We start from the raw sequence: 8,506 nt of genomic DNA on the forward strand, positions 1-8,506 counted from the left end.
CCACGCCGCAAACTTCCTAGTGAGCCTTTAAGTGCATTGGGTTTAAGCAAACTAGTTCATTTTAATCCACTCTAACCTACACAATCATGATTTAATTCAAGATAATGTGTACATAAAAAAGATGTATCTTGACGTTGTGATTTCATTCCCGTGATTGGTTAATGGTTTCGTTGAGTGTTTAAAGTAAGGTATTGTGTTCCCTTTAAACCTTATTTGAATGAATTTAGTTAAATTCGTAGTAGGTTGATCGTTTGAAATTTCCCCGGAGGAATAGTTTCACCAAGCCGTTTCACACAACTTGCGTGTTCAAAGTTTTTGGTCTTGACATTCGTAGACAAGTAGATCTACAACTCCGTACAAAGTTTTAGGGAGATGAAAATGCACTGATCTATCAACGTTAAAACGGAACTACGAACACGGAAGTTGTGTAAAACAGTTCGGTCGATCCTGTTGCATGAATTTGACAAAATTCGACAAAAAAGTTCCAAATGGAACACAAAATAGAAATTCAAAAACTCGACTAAACCCCAAACTAGTTGTGGGAATGGATTCGCAATATCAAAACACATCTTTTGTAATATAGAGCTCATCTCGAATCGAAACACCATTATATGGTTAGGAGGAGAATTAAGATATACTAGATTAGATGCAAGTTTACATATAAAATGTGCACGCATAAAATTGCGAAGGCTATACTCTTGCGCTCACCAGCGTCTGCCCCGCCAAGAACACCTGAATCGAGCGCGCTAAGGGAGCTAACTTTTGGGCCGCTTTAAGAATCATGGGACGTTCGTGAAATGTCGTGCTGAATCAGTCGGCCCAAACTTAACCCAGCGCATGTGGGAAACAACATTGCGAGGAACCAAAATCGCTCCAAAAATCATACCACGAACCTACCAAATCTTCAGTTTTTGCCCACTCATTTTCAGTTCCGCCCATCGAGAGAAAAGCTGCTCCAACGGATAATGTACCAGCAACGATGCCTGCAGTTTGCTGGATGTGAGGTATTCGGTCGTGCGTACCCATACTTTTATTCCGACCGTTTGGTTCTGGAGGGAGTGGCGCGAAGCTCTTTTTCTGTGTTGACATCAAGTGACTATGGATCCATGATGAAAGTCGGAAGAAGAGAATTTCATGAAAGCCGGAGGGGAGGACTAGCTAAGGGAGGTTCAAGTCTCCGCGCTGCTGAGGGGCTTGCTTGGTGTCCGGGTTTCATAACAGCGGTATGAAAGTGGGGGCAACAACACATGTGATGCGCAGAGTCCTACCTTTCAGGGTGAAAACCCAAGGTCTGGCCTTAACTGGTTGTGCCTGGCAGTGACTTGGTGGAGGCATTGTTTTGAGAGTGGGGACTATCTTCAGGGTGAAAACCTAAGATCTTTGATCGGGCGACGACGGTGTTGGAGTACTGTTCCCTTCTTGGAGGCGTCGTTTTTTGGAGAGTCTGCAATTCAGGTGTTGTCATGGTAGTGGATGTATTGCTATTGTTAGGCCCGAGATACTGTAGCGGGACTTTTGTTTCTTAGTTTTCTTTTCCTTTTTTTGGCTGTGTGCATCCGTAGTGCCATTAGGGTGGTGCGTTATTGCAGAGGCTGGGTGTAATTGGTATCTCTCGATATTAATATATTCCCTTTATCGAAAAATCGGGAGAAAAGCTTGGTGCAGCTGCCATTTCGGCGCACGACCTTCGTTCCGCCCATGCCCTTCCGCAGTCCATTTGAGCTAGTATTCCTAGCAGTCTGCGCTGCCTAGTGTACATCCCTCGAGGTCCACAACTTCATTCCCACAAGATCCGCCTAGTAGCAAGATTGTGGCTAGTTGTTGCCCTCCGGCTTGAAGATCATCACAACCGTCATGGATCTATCGTGGGAAATTTTGACAGATCAGACCACCTGCCCCAGTAAAATGACAAAAAAGACCACCTCTGAGTGCAAATGTCAAAACTACCGTGGCGGCACGCGGGCCAAGCGACACGTCGCACATGCCGCCGTAGCCGGTGGCGGCAGGACTTGCCGCCGTGAGTGGTGGCGGCACGTTGGATAAACGTCGGGGTGGTGGGCCTTGCCACCACCGGCTGTGGCGGCACGATGACGTGGCAACATGTCGCCACCGGCTGTGGCGGCACGTTGACGTGGCATGTCAGGCCACATCAGCGTGCCGCCACAGCCGGTGGCAGCATGTTGCCACGTCAGCGTGCCACCACAGTCGGTGGCGGCAGGGCCCACCACCCAGCGTCGCGGACGAAGCTGCCCAACGTGCCGCCACCACTCACGGCGACAAGTCCTGCCGCCACCGGCTACGACGGCATGTGCGACGTGTCACTTGGCCAGCGTGCCGCCACGGTAGTTTTGACATTTGCGCTCAGAGGTGTGATACGTATCTATAATTTCTTATGTTACATGCTAGTTTTATGACAATACTCACATGTTTTATATACATTTTATATCATAATTATGCATTTTCCGGCACTAACCTATTAACGAGATGCCGAAGCGACAGTTCCTGTTTTCTGCTGTTTTTGGTTTCAGAAATCCTACACAGGAAATATTCTCGGAATTGGACGAAACAAAAACCCAGGATCTTATTTTCCACGGAGCTTTCCAGAAGACCGAAGGAGATACGAAGTGGGGCCGCACTACACTCCTCCACCAACAACCTTCACGTGGCCTTCATCTCCTACTGGTTCGATAACCTTGGTTTCTTACTGAGGGAAAACTTGCTGCTGTACGTATCACACATTCCTCTTGGGGTTCCCGACGGACGTGTGCTTCACGCGTTATCAAGGTGATCCTTTCTGGCATTTCACTGGGGCAGGTGGTCTGATCTGTCAAAATTTCCTATCGTGGAGATCCACGAGAGGACCCGCAATCCTCGGAAAGGGCGTGCTGGCCTTTCGTAAGTCGCTACTTTATCGTAGCATGATCATCGAGGATGAGAGAGATTTGAATTTTGATTTTTTTCTTTGATAATGTTGGTAATCATGTCAAACTTTTTCAGACATACCGACAGATTGTGGACAGAGGTACACCAACCCTACTTTGTGATGATCTCGACCATCATTGGTAGTTATATGGGAGATAGTCTCCAAATATATTCATTTGATTTGCTTTCTATCTGTGTGTGATTTGGACCATTTTTTTGCATTTGAAACAATTCATTATTTCTTAAATTATTTGAATTCAAACTATTGATGTAATTTGGACCAGTTTTTATTGTGTGATGTTAAAACATTAATAAGTTTTATTTATATTGTGGTTATATTGAGATTTTGTTGTATAAAATCATAAATGTGGGATAAATCCCCTGACTTGTCTTTGTGCTACACCGTGGCCTCAGGTGGAAAAGATCCCCAAAAACTCATATGATAAAAAGACATGATCGAGTTTTCGGTTTTTTTCCGCCTAAATCTTGTGTGGACTGTTGTGGTATATGCTTGAGATATTTTATCATGTCATCTATAGCAACCTAATTTTATTTGATGAAAGGTACTTTATTAATCTGATAAGAAAGCTGCACACTGATATTATATGGGATTAATTTGGTATTATGGATGCTAATGTTTTTTCCTATCTTCCTACTACTCGGACTTTGTAAATTTTGAGTCTCACTAAACCTAGAACGCAAAAGTAAATAAAAACGAAGGGAGGGGCGTGGCCCTAAGAGCATCTCCAGTCGCGTCCCAAAAACCATCCCCCTAAACGATTTGGGGCACGCCAGACAAAAAAACGTTCCCAGCCGCGTCCCCCATAGTCTTTTTTGTCCGGCACGCCCCGATGCGGTTTCCTGCGCCCCGGGCCCATCCCCGCCCCACAGGAGACGCACCAGGGCCGCCGGACACACTGAAAAGTGAGGCAGGGAGTGGAGGGGCCGACCAGTCAGCGGCGCATTGAATTTTAACCTAACAATCGCCTATCTCTTGATGGAAGTTATTGGCGCGCAGCGACGGTGCAGTTCCCGCAGAGGCGCAGCGAAGCATCTCGTCGCGCCTAGCTTTAGGTGTCGGCTTTAATGAGCGTCACCGCTCCCCCGCCTCCCTCCGGCCTATAAAAAGGGCCGCCTCCCTCCGGCCTATAAAAAGGGCCGCCTCTCATCGTCCCTCTCATACACAAACCCTAGCACCTCTCTCCTCAACCCTAGCCGCCACCATCTCAAGAGTCGACCTGATGGTTGGTAGAGGCGGAGGTCGAGCTCGCGGTCGTGGTCGTGGCCGAGGCCGCGGCAGAGCTGCACGCGAGCCGTCGCCTGTGACGCCATCGTCGTCCTCATCGTTGGACATGTAGGACGAGGAGGGGCCCGTGCTGTTCGAGTTCATCGTCGTCCTCAAGGGCGACCCACACGGCATCCAGAGGTTGCCGGACACCTTCGCCGACTTCGTCGCCGGCGACGAGCGCCCGGGCTCACTACATCTGCGGGAGGATGACTGCCGCTCCTGCCAGTGGATCGTCGACGTGATTTACCACGCGCGCGGCAATATGTACCTCCACATCGGCTGGGACAAGTTCGCGCGCTACCACCGCCTCGAAGCCGGCTTTGTGCTCGTGTTCTCCTACTTTGGCGACATCGACATGAGCGTCAAGGTGTTCGAGGAGACGCGTTGCCGCCAGAACTACCACGGCGACAACGCCAATGACGACGACGACTGAAGAGTGTTGTTTCTTCGCAGCGAATATATGCACGAAGGTTTCTGGATGTTCTTCCTTGGAAGAACCAACAGGGGCACCCTCACCAGCTGGATTTTCCAGTTTGGGTGACTGGGTGTGCCCGGCCTAGTTAGGTATAGTTTTTTTGCAATATTTTATATTTGTGTCAACCATGGTTTAAACTATGTATTAGTTTGTGGAAAACCATGTTTCAAACTATATCTTCATGTAAACCACGTTCCAAATTGTGTATTAGTTTGTAAAATATTTCTTCTCTTTATTAAAATAAAAATGTAAAAAACAAAAAAATATTTTAATGTTTGGGGGCGGCGTCCCCCGAGGAGCGACGTCCCCTAAACGTGGCACGAACGAAACACGTCCCCAAACGCTCAGTCCGGCACCGTTTGGGTGACGATTTGGGGAACGCGACTGGAGATGGAGATGCTCTAATGGCCTAAAACAGTAATACTTGTTGGGTGCAGCACGATCTACCTGTAACTCAATGTGAATTAAGTTTTTAATGAGAGAAGATATTCTCTTCATGTATAATAGATGTCTTAAATTTGATGTAAATTCACGAAATAGTGTCTGTACATACATACATGCAAATTTTCACAACCACACACATGTAAATTTCACAAATCTAAAACATCTACAGTATGTATGAACAGCTAAAATAATCCTCATAATCATATACACGTTTGTTGAGCAGTACTAGCTGGTGACTAGTGACAACCTACGGGTCACTCGGCAAGTAAGTGTCATGTCGCCACATTTTCACACAATCTTCCATCGCTGGTGCATTCCCGGCTCCCGATGCGCGGTGCAACGCACGGATAGCTAAGCCTAGCTATACTACTAGCTGCATGCTGCACTGTCGTAGCCCAAGCCTACGCAAGGCAAGTCTCCGTTTTCCAAGGCTGGAAAGACGAACAAACAACGTCTACAACGAGTGCTAGCTATAGACAGAAGCAAGCTCTCCTATCTAGCTAGCTAGCATAAAAGTTTGACCCAAACCGGGACAAATGTAAACACGACAGTCAAAGCGCAAGTCAACTGTCATCTCGTCTCCCATCCTTGCTTCCCACAGTTCGCTGGAGCAGATAAAAGCTAGGGCGAACACGTACGCTTACACGTGGGATCCACGTGGTCCTGGGCTCACACACCAGTGGCAGAGGGTTGTCGTCTACCTGGAGAAGCCATGGTGGAGAGAGAGGGTGCAGGCTATTACCCGGGTCGAAGGGTGCTCCCCCCAGGCAAAAGGGTGGTGCGCGAGGCATGCAAACCCCAATAAAAGAGGAGAGAGATCGAACCAGAGCGCGGGAATCGTTTCGGGTGGCTCGGCTTCCGAGGAGTCGGAGAGAGAGGTGGCTGCCAGGGTACCCGCCACGTAGGACGACGGGAACCAATGACATGGCGGTCCGCGCCGTTGACCGCCTCCGTACGCCCACCGCCTGTCCCGTTCCCGGTAATGACCTGCCACACAGAGGGAGAGGGAGAGGAGAGAGAGGGCTTAACTGGATGCTTGTAACATGTCAGTGACTGGGTTGTGGGTCCTCCCAGTCACTACTTCTGCTCAGGGCGCCTTGTCAGTGGGTCCCTGCTTCATTGACCGTGCAATTGTGTAGGTGTGCCTCATTGATTCACTGGATCGGCGCTCAGCAATTCAGTTGTCTGTGTGAAGAAAATTTAACCGACGTGTGAGGAAATTTTGACGACCAATAGTTCCAGCCAAGAAAAAAGTTGCCATCATTTTACGGGACAAAAAGGTTGATGCCCGTATAACGAACTGAGCACGATCCGTTGGTTGAATTGTACTAGTACTTCAAATTGCAGGATTCGCATGCGATCCCTAGCCACTTTCTGATGTCCACTTTAAATTGCAGGATTCGCATGCGATCCTTTTAGGATTTCAATCTTTAGATTAGAATCCTTTTTCTACACAAATAGTATTACCAGACCGGAGGGAGTAATGGTCACTAATGTATGAATTATTACGATTAGTTCGTTCCATATATGCGCACTAATTAGTCTGTCTATATATAACGTTTTCTGCAGGGAGTTTGCCTATATATATACCACGATTCTAGAGTGATTCAATCAGAAGAAGAAATTAGAAAGAACTATACTGAAGAAAAGAGAAATAGCCATAATCATCCTCATGGCAATCTTCAAGAGGAACATGAGCGTTGTGGGCTTGGTTGCCCTCATAGTCATGGTTACCGTCCTCTCCTCAACTTGCCACGCAGACAGAGGAATTCTTGGTACAATTACTACTTTATCAGTTCCTCTTTTAGTCACTTAATTTCACATGTATTTTGTATTTGCTTTAGTAAATAGTTATCACATCGTATTTTCGTTTTCATGTAGCTGAAGAGAAATGCTTCGCGCCTACTCCAACTCCCACTTGCGACTTGGAACTTTGCAAGAAGTTGTGTGGGAAGGATTCCACTCCACATTGCTACCTTCTAGCGGCAGAACCTTTGGGGATATCCTCGTGCTGCTGCGGGCCGCTCCGTACAAGGCACCTTGCGCCTGAACCCTCTCGCCTTCTATAATTCCCTGAAACAAAGAAGACATAAATGTGGCATGCATCATTGAGTTTTGATGCATGCCTATATATATTATGTGTCTTAGTACCGTTGATTTTACGACGTGAGCTATCTCGTACCTTTCTTTTGCTATAATAAAACACTAGTCTCTCTCTATTTGTGTGTGGAAATTTCAGTGTCTCCTTCTTCCTCCCAACAAAGGTTAAAGAACGGCATTTCTGAGATGAGATTAACATCACATCGTTGTACGTACACGCTGGCATGATTTTCCCATGCATATGGTAAAAAGTCGTTGGTAGGACATGTTGGTTTAAGATGTAAACATATGATTCTCCCGTGATCATTTCTTGGAACATGACCCGTAGAAACGTGTAAGAGCCCACACAATAAGGGTTTAGGATTTATAAATATGTCTTGACCATTGCCGATCATTTTGCACGTCCCATCTAGCTCTTAATTTTTCTTGCCACAAGCCAACTTAAGGAAGATAAGACATTTACCAAAGCTGGCAAAATTATAGGAAAGATTTATGGTCAAAACACAAATGTACCGATGCGACCAATTGAAAACGGAGGAGGTGGAAGGACTACCCGAAAGGGCAGCTAGCGGAGCATTATGAAAATATACTGACATTGAAACATAAGAGATGGGGGGAAGGGTCATTGGACACTTTTGGTATGCTATGTTTATGGTATGTTTGTAAGAAATTGAAACAAAAGGGTAATAATTAAGGTTGTATTAATTTACACATAAAAGCCTCCAGATGGTGTCAACCTTCATTTGGCCTAATAATTATTATTTGAATTAAATCTTAAATATTACTACCTTGTTTCGATGAATAAGGCAACCTGTATTTTAAGACAAACTTCGATTAAAAACCTGGGCAACAAAATCTTGATTACATTGTTCGTAGTTTGTATCGGTGGATTCGTATTGAAAAACACTTTCTAATGATACTAATTCCATAGAAAAAATCTGTATATATTTGGAACAATTCTTAGTCGAAAATACACGAAAAAGAGGCACCTTATTTATTGGAATAGAGGAAGTAGACACATGTGATTACTCATATTGGGAGTATCATGCCTAATATCATGCAATCCTTATCTAAAAAAAGATGATGTGATACTGTAATTAATCAAGAGAGAGGTGATAATGGGATCATGTTATGATACCGTATCATAGCATTTAAACTAGAAAATTAAATACAAAATAGATCTTGTACATAAATTTGTACTATATGATTTTCAAAAACAAACATACCTTAGAGTACCATGATGCTAGCATATAATGCATTGCATTATAGAGGTAGTA

The 8,506-nt window shown here is 45.6% G+C and overlaps 1 long non-coding RNA gene across 1 annotated transcript; it reads left to right on the forward strand.

The window, feature by feature from the left end:
* Positions 1-6,736: 6,736 nt before the first annotated feature.
* LOC127338809 (uncharacterized) lies at positions 6,737-7,430 on the forward strand. The gene is made up of 2 exons (XR_007874514.2): positions 6,737-6,904; positions 7,011-7,430. It is a non-coding gene; the product is annotated as an uncharacterized lncRNA (long non-coding RNA).
* The last annotated feature ends 1,076 nt before the right edge of the window (positions 7,431-8,506 follow it).

This window comes from Lolium perenne, chromosome 3 (assembly GCF_019359855.2).
Source record: "Lolium perenne isolate Kyuss_39 chromosome 3, Kyuss_2.0, whole genome shotgun sequence".
Classification (NCBI taxonomy): domain Eukaryota; kingdom Viridiplantae; phylum Streptophyta; class Magnoliopsida; order Poales; family Poaceae; genus Lolium; species Lolium perenne.